The sequence below is a fragment of the Triticum dicoccoides genome, chromosome 6B (genome assembly GCF_002162155.2).
Source record: "Triticum dicoccoides isolate Atlit2015 ecotype Zavitan chromosome 6B, WEW_v2.0, whole genome shotgun sequence".
In the NCBI taxonomy this organism is placed as follows: domain Eukaryota; kingdom Viridiplantae; phylum Streptophyta; class Magnoliopsida; order Poales; family Poaceae; genus Triticum; species Triticum dicoccoides.
Genome location: NC_041391.1, coordinates 449400226 through 449407857, shown reverse-complemented (window position 1 = coordinate 449407857; position 7632 = coordinate 449400226).

The following is a 7632-nucleotide window of genomic DNA, read 5'->3' as shown; positions in this document are numbered from 1 at the left end:
CTAGCCCCTTAATGAATTTGACGGCTGACTGTGCAGTTACCTTCCTCACTGCTTCCACCTCCGACCACTTTGTGAACTTGTCGATTGCAACATACAAGTACTCAAAGCCCCCGACGACGCGGGCAAAAGGGCCCAGTATGTCGAGCCCCCAGACCGAGAATGGCCAGGAGAGAGGGATTGTCTGCAAGGCTTGAGCTGGCTGATGAAGCTTCTTCGAATGGAATTGGCACGCTTCACACTTGGTTACTAGTGCCGTCGCATCCTGGAGGGTAGTGGGCCAGAAGAAACCTTGCCGGAAAGCCTTGCCGGCAAGGGCCCTCGACCCTATGTGGGAGCCACATATGCCTCCGTGTATCTCCGCCAACAGCTCCAGTCCTTCCTCCCGGGGGATGCACTTCAATTTCACTCCATTTGGTCTTTTTTTGTATAGAACATTGTCAATGAACTGGTACAGGGCAAACCGGCGGGCAACTTTCTCTGCCTCTTCCTGCTCCTCAGGAAGCTCCCATGTTTGGAGGAATCGGATGGTATGCTACGCCCATGCTGGAGCCTGTGGCTCGACGGCAAGGACCAAAGGCATTTTCTCTGTCGTGGGAACGGTTGCCTCCACGACAAGGGCTTGGTGCCCCGCCGGAGTCGGTTGTCCCATGGCAGGTTCGGCGTCCACGGCAACACCTTCGCCAGCGGCTCCAGGGAGCTCAGTGGGGAAGTACTTGCCGGGGCCTGACTTCCTCCGCTTGTTCTACTCTGTTGATGGTTCAACGGATGGTTGAGTTAACCAAAGCACAAAAGTACCTGGTTCCACAGGTAGCTTGAGGGCATCGTGCTTCGACAGGTAGTCGACGATGTCGTTCCCCACTCGGGGGGACATGCTCTGCTTGTATACCGTCAAAGCGCTCCTCCAGTTTCCTCACTTCATCCACGTAAGCTTCCATCAACGGGCTTTGATAATCCTTGTTGATCTGCCTGATGACAAGCTGTGAATCGCCCCTGACGATGAGCTTTTTAACCCCGAGGTCTGCCGCGATCCTGAGACCGGCAAGCAATCCCTCGTACTCAGCAGTGTTGTTCGTTTACATCTCCCTAGGAAAGTGCATCTGTATCACGTACTTGAGGTGCTCTTCGGTGGGTGCGACGAGCAGCACACCAGCACCAGCGCCTTGTAGCGAAAAAGCCCCGTCAAAGTACATAATCTAGTTGTGACTCGTTTCCTTGCCGGGGAGAGTGGTCTCCTGGATCTCTTCGTCGGGCGTCGAGGTCCATTCGGCAATGAACTCCGCCAAGACTCGGATTTGAATCGTCAAGGTGCTTTCGAACTTCAACCCAAAGCTTGATAGCTCCAAGGCCCATTCCACAATCCTCCCCGTTGCATCTGGGTCATGCATTATCCATTGCAACGGGAGGCGGGTGACGACGGTGATCTCGTGCGCTTGGAAGTAATGATGCAGCTTCCTCGAGACCATAAGGAGGTCGAAGAGAAATTTCTGCACACCGGAGTACCTTGACCTAGCTCCCTGCAAGAGGGAGCTGACGAAGTAAACCGGGTGCTGCATCATCTTTTTCTTCTGCACCACTTCGCCTAGTTGCATGGGACCTGCCGCACTGGTGTCAGACCCTGCCGGGGGCTCAGCCTTGCCGGGATCAGGCCTTGCCAGGGAGAGTTCTGGCTTGCCATCCGTCAACTCTGCCATTGTTGCTGCCTCTTCGTCGACCTCTCTCTGTGCCACTAGTGCGGCGCTAACCACTTGATTTGTTGCTGCCAGATACAGCAACAACAGTTCTTGCAGTTTGGGCGCAACTAGCACTGGGGTGGAGGAAAGGTATTTTTTCAAATCCTGCAGCTCTTCCTCGGCCTCCGAGGTCCACTCTATTGGGCCCGCCTTCTTCAAGATCTTGAAAAAGGGAAGGGAACGCTCAGCAGACTTGGAGATGAATCTCCTCATGGCGGCGACGCAGCCAGTGAGCCGACGCACATCCTTGATCCGCTTAGGTGCCTCAATCTTCTCGATGGCCTTGATCTTGTCTAGGTTCGCCTCAATCCCACGCTGCGACACAAAGAACCCAAGAAGCTTGCCGGACGGGACACCGAAGACATACTTCTCAGGGTTCAACTTGAGGTTGATCTTGCGCAAATTTGTAAACGTCTCTTCCAAATCTTGCACAAGTGTCGCCTTGTTCTTGGTTTTGACCACTATGGCATCCATATAAGCTTCCATATTTCTATGTAGCTGGGGCTCAAAACCAATTTGGACTGCTGTTGCAAAGGTCGAGCCAGCACTCTTCAACCCGAAAGGCATCCATAAAAAGCAATACGTACCACATTGGGTGATGAATGTTGTCTTCTCCTCATCTTCTCTTGTCATGAAAATTTGGTGGTAGCCTGAGTAGGCGTCAAGGAATGATAACAGGCCGCACCCGGCTGTGGAGTCAACAATCTGGTCGATGTGCGGCAATGGGAAAGGATCTTTCGGACAAGCCTTATTGATATCTGTGTAATCAATACACAACCTCCACTTCCCGTTTGCCTTGCGCACCACCACCGGATTGGCCAACCACGTTGGATGGAGTACCCCTCTTACCAAGTCTGCCGCCTCTAGCTTCCGGATCTCTTCCGTGATGAACTCTTGCCTCTCTAGAGCTTGCTTCCTGACCTTCTGCTTGACGGGCCACGCATGAGGACATACAACAAGATGGTGCTCAATCACTTCCCTGGGAACGCCGGGAATGTCGGATGCTTGCCACACAAACACATCGACATTCGCCCGCAGGAAAGTGACGAACTCGCCTTCCTATTTGTTGTCGAGGGTGGAGCTTATGGTGAAAGCCCCTCCTGTGCCGTCCTCTCTGATGGATACCTTCTTGGTCTCTGGTGCTATAGCTCTGGACTTCTTGCTCTTGCCAGTGGATCTCTCTGGCACGCCCTCGATGGGAGCACAGCACTCCGAAGAGGTGCGCTTGCCGGAGTGGGTGCGAGAGGTCTCGCTGGTCTTCTTCCCTCCCTGGACTCCAGCAGCAGGAGCAAGTGCCTTAGCGGCAGCTGCTGCAACTGCTTCCTGGTAGAGTTGGTCGGCGCAGATCAGCGCGTCCTTCTTGTCAGAGGGGACGGTGATGATGTTCATCGGCCCCGGCATCTTCAGCGTGTTGTAGGCGTAATTTGATGCCACCATGAACTTGGCGAGTGCCGGGCGGCCGAGGATCCCGTTGTAGGGCAAGGGGATCTCGGCCACGTCGAAGACAATCCTCTCCGTCCTGTAGTTCAGCTCTCCTCCAAACGTCACGGGCAGCGTGACCTTACCCTTCGGCTAGCTTCTCCCCGGATTGACCCCTTGAAAAGTGCCCGTCTCTTCGAGGTCTCCATCAGGAATCTGCAGCCTTTTGACCACGATCGGCGAGATCAAGTTCAGACCGGCCCCGTCGTCAACTAGCATCTTTGTCACCTTGAGGTTGCGGATCATTGGTGAAACCAACAATGGCAAACACCCAACCGCAGTTGTGCGATCAGGGTGATCCTCGGTGTCAAAGATGATAGGCGTGCTGGACCATTTCAGTGGCTTCCGTGCATCGAGTGATGGCTCCACCGCTGTGATCTCACGCACCCACTGCTTGAGTTGGCGGTGAGAGGTGTGCAGCGAGGCGCCGCCATCGACGCACATGGCCTCCGTAGCTTTCTGAAACTTGTGGTCGCCGGACTTGTCATCCTTGTCATGATCATCGTCTTCCTGTTTCTTGTCGCGGCCTCGGGCGGGCCTCTCTTGCTGGTTATCCTTGCCGCGGCGGGCCCCTTGGCCGCTACGCTTCTTGCCGGACCCTTCGACACCGCCTTGACCCTTCTCCTTGTCCCGCCTCTCTTATTCAGCCTTCTGCTTATCAGTGAGCAGCTCAACTTGCCGGCAGTTCTGGAGGTTGTGGCCCTTGGTGCGGTGGATCTTGCAATACTGCTTGCCGGAGCTTCCCGGCTTGTCGGCCTCTGCCAAGGCCCGGCAAGCGGCACACCCGACAACTTCCTTGCCGGGTTTGCTCGCCTTGGCCTTCTTGGTGGTGCCGGTGTCGTCAGACCCCTCGATAGCAAACACAGTTTTGCCCTTGCGCTTTCTGTTACGGCGCCGGCCCTTCTTCATCAGGGCAGCGGTGTCGTCGTCCGTGGAGTCGGTTTCCGCGCTGGCGTCCTCACCGGGGTACTTCCTCCCCTCTTCAGCCCGAGCGCATCTATCGGCCAGAACATAGAGTTCGACCACATCCCTGACCTTGCTCATCGCCAGTTCTTCACGCATCTTGCGATTACGCACATTCTGATGGAATGCGCTGATCACGGTGGCGGGATGAACGTCTGGGATGTTATACTACACTCGGCTGAACCTCTGGATGTACTTGCGCAGGTTTTCTCCTTCCTTCTGGGGGATAATGTGCAGATCGCTTGCCTGGCCATGAGCTTGATGGCCTCCAGTGAAGGCACCAACAAACTCATGGCACAGATCCGACCAAGAGGAAATGGAGTCCACCGGCAAGTGCATTAACCATGACATGACATTGGGCTTGAGCGCTAATGGGAAGTAATTGGCAAGCACCTTATCGTCGCGGGCTCCAGCAGCTTGCATCGCGATGGTGTAGATGCTGAGGAACTCTGACGGGTGATTCTTGCCGTTGTACTTCTCGCTAACGTCGGGCTTGAATGTGGTGAAGGCCGGACAACCCACCTCGTAGGGTAGGCCACCATAGCCTCCCGGTGCCAGGTGGTCCATAGTGGGCCCCGCCCGCCTGTCTGATTGGTGGTGTGCATCACGAAGGCGCTCGATGGTAGTTCGAGCGTCTTCAAGGGCTCACTCCCAAAGAACTTGACGCTGGTCGCGGTGGGTCCACGGATCGGACGACGCTATGGAGATATCACCACGAGCGTCATCGCGACGGATCGACACCCATGGTGGCTGGCGTGGGGGAGGAGAGTGCACCGTGGCTGCATCGCCCCCGGCCCTTCCACCGCTGGCACGCGGTGGCTCGGCGGAGCGACGGCCTACGGGCCCCGCTGGTCGCGGCTCATCTTTGTTGGCGATGCCGACGAGGCTTCGGGTAGTGGCTCTCCACTCGTCGAGCCTCTCCGCAGCAGGAGGAAAGTCGAGGAGCAGCTGCGCGTGCGCTAGAGCTTCTGCTAGTGTGGGCGGTGGCGAAAGCTGCGTGGACCGTGACGCGCTTCGACTTCTAACTATGTTAGAAGGAGCTCTATCACGGCCCTGCGGCTGTCAGCCATTTTCACCGGCACCTCGGCATGCGTGCTGGCCTTCCTCGTCCCATGAAGGACGCGCGAGACTCTTCCCAGGGCGGCGCCCAGGGTCACCAGCGGGGTGGTGCTACTCATCGCGCACAACTTGAGAAGAACGCGCCGTGGGCGCCGGTGTTGGTATCTTGGAGGCCACCACGCCGCTGTCGGGCAGCATGGCAACGCCCCTGGAGGGCCCCGCGCCGCCTGCGGGGGGCCCAACTCCGTCTCTGGAGTTTGCAGTGTGCGGTCCATCACCTGGCGCACGAACGATGCTGCTCGCCATGTCTGGACTGCCAGGGTGATGTGGGTGTTCGTGGGCCGCGCCATGGGTTCTTTCCGCTACCGGCCCGCTACTGGTGTGCATCGATACAGGCAGTCCAGTTCCGGATGAACCGATCGCCATGGTCGTCTTCCTCTTGGGAGCCATGGCGACGAAGAGTTGTTCGACTAGCTGCTAAACCAGATTCTCACGACTGCGCCCCCTACCTGGCACGCAAAAGATGTCGGTGGAAACGACACCTATGGGATCACGGGAATCCCTACTACGGTTGCGGGGGCGTGGGGTTGTGAGAAGAGCGGGATTAGCAGTCAGCACAAACACAAGGGTCCTTTACCCAGGTTCGGGCCGCAAGGATGCGTAATACCCTAGTACTGCTTTGGTGTGTATATCAGTGTTCCTGGAGTTCTTGAGCTAGCTACGATGAGTGCCACTTGTCCCAGGGTCCGAATCCTTCTCCTGGATGCGTTGGGCCTCCTTTTATAGGCAAGGGGATCACCACAGTGGCACACAGGAGGTGGCATCGGTGTACGGTGGCTAAGCTTATCGCTTAGCCATTACGATACAAGACGCATTTAATGCGCATCTTAGGTGTCCCTCTCGCTTTACCGCCGCTCCACCCTGCTTCGACACGCGCCCGGGCCAGCGAGGCGGTCAGCGCCATGTAGGCTGGCAGGCTGCTAAGGTGGCGCGGTGGTAGGGCCTTCATGAAGATTTGCATGCCACCACGTAGGCATGCACTGAGTTGGCTTGGAAGCCTCACGTCGACACGCAGGTCCTGCCTAGCTGGTGGGCTGGCAGCTGCATGGGAGCGACGGTGGAAACTTGGCGGGGCGTGGGCCTGGCTGTGGCCCTGCGGATGTCCTCGGCAAGGGCCTTGCCGGGGCCCCGGCAAGGGTCTTGTCGCGGCGCCGTGGTCGTCCCCGGCAAGGATCTTTCCGGAGGTCTTGCGGGTCTCCTCGGCAAGGATCTCGCCGAGGTTCGTCGTCTTCTAATCCTTATCCACCTATGTGTGCTTCTTGTCTTCACAAAGATCTGTATGCCAGCATAGAGGTGCCTCCCGAGCCTTGGTCCCAACGTGGTTGGTGGTGTTGGAAAACCTGGGGCTCAAGGGTGGCGTGCTCTGCTAGCATTGGGCAAGTTGCCCCGACAAGGTTCTTGCCGTGGCTGCGAAGGCTGCCCCGGCAAAGGCCTTGTCGGGGGAGTCCACCTCACCCTCTTGCTCTTCGTGTCTCTGTCTTGGCATTGCTTCGACCCCGTCTTGTGGCCTCGGTCTCCTTCCCTTGCCTTGCCAAGCGTGGCCTTGGGCGTGGCTCTGACTGCCTGTGCACAGGTAGAGCGGTGCAAAATAGAACCCCTACTTTTGTACACCGACATTTGTCATGTCTGTGGGATGGAACGAGAGAACTCCTTCCATGTCTTCTGCAAGTAACCATTGGTAGTGGGCATTTGGGAGGTGATGACGCATGATTGGGCGAAGCCGCATCCAAAGAACGTTGCCAACACCAAGCATGAATGGCTACTACACCTCATCGACACATGCATTGAAGACGAGTGGCTTCCCTGCCCATGATGTCGCTGTGGTCATGGTACGCCGGTAATGACGTGATTCATTTGAAGCCTACACCCCCATCAAGGCGTCGCGTCGATTTCTAGGGAGCTACATCAACTCATTGATTTGCATCAACACCATCAGATGGTTGATATTGCAGGAGAGAAGATGGTGATTCGTATGGTTGTGGTTCACACACTAGCTCACGGAAGATCGCACCCAAAGGTCACCCTCCGGAACGATGGAAGTCACCGCCTACGGGCTAGCTGATACTAAATGTGGACGTTGCATACTCCGAGTCCGAAGGTAACAGTGGTGCAGACATGATTCTTACGAACATCACGGGAAATATCGTGTTCTCGTCTTGCCGTTGTTTGTTCAGCTGGACGAGTGTCGTGGAAGCGGAAATGAAAGCATGCAAGGAGGGCCTCACATTACGCTAGAGTGGAGCACTCTACCTTACATTATGAAAACTGATGGCTCTACTGTTGCAAATATGATTAGGTAGCCGAAAGTAAACATGTCCCGTGGGGGCGGCGCGGGCGGGGG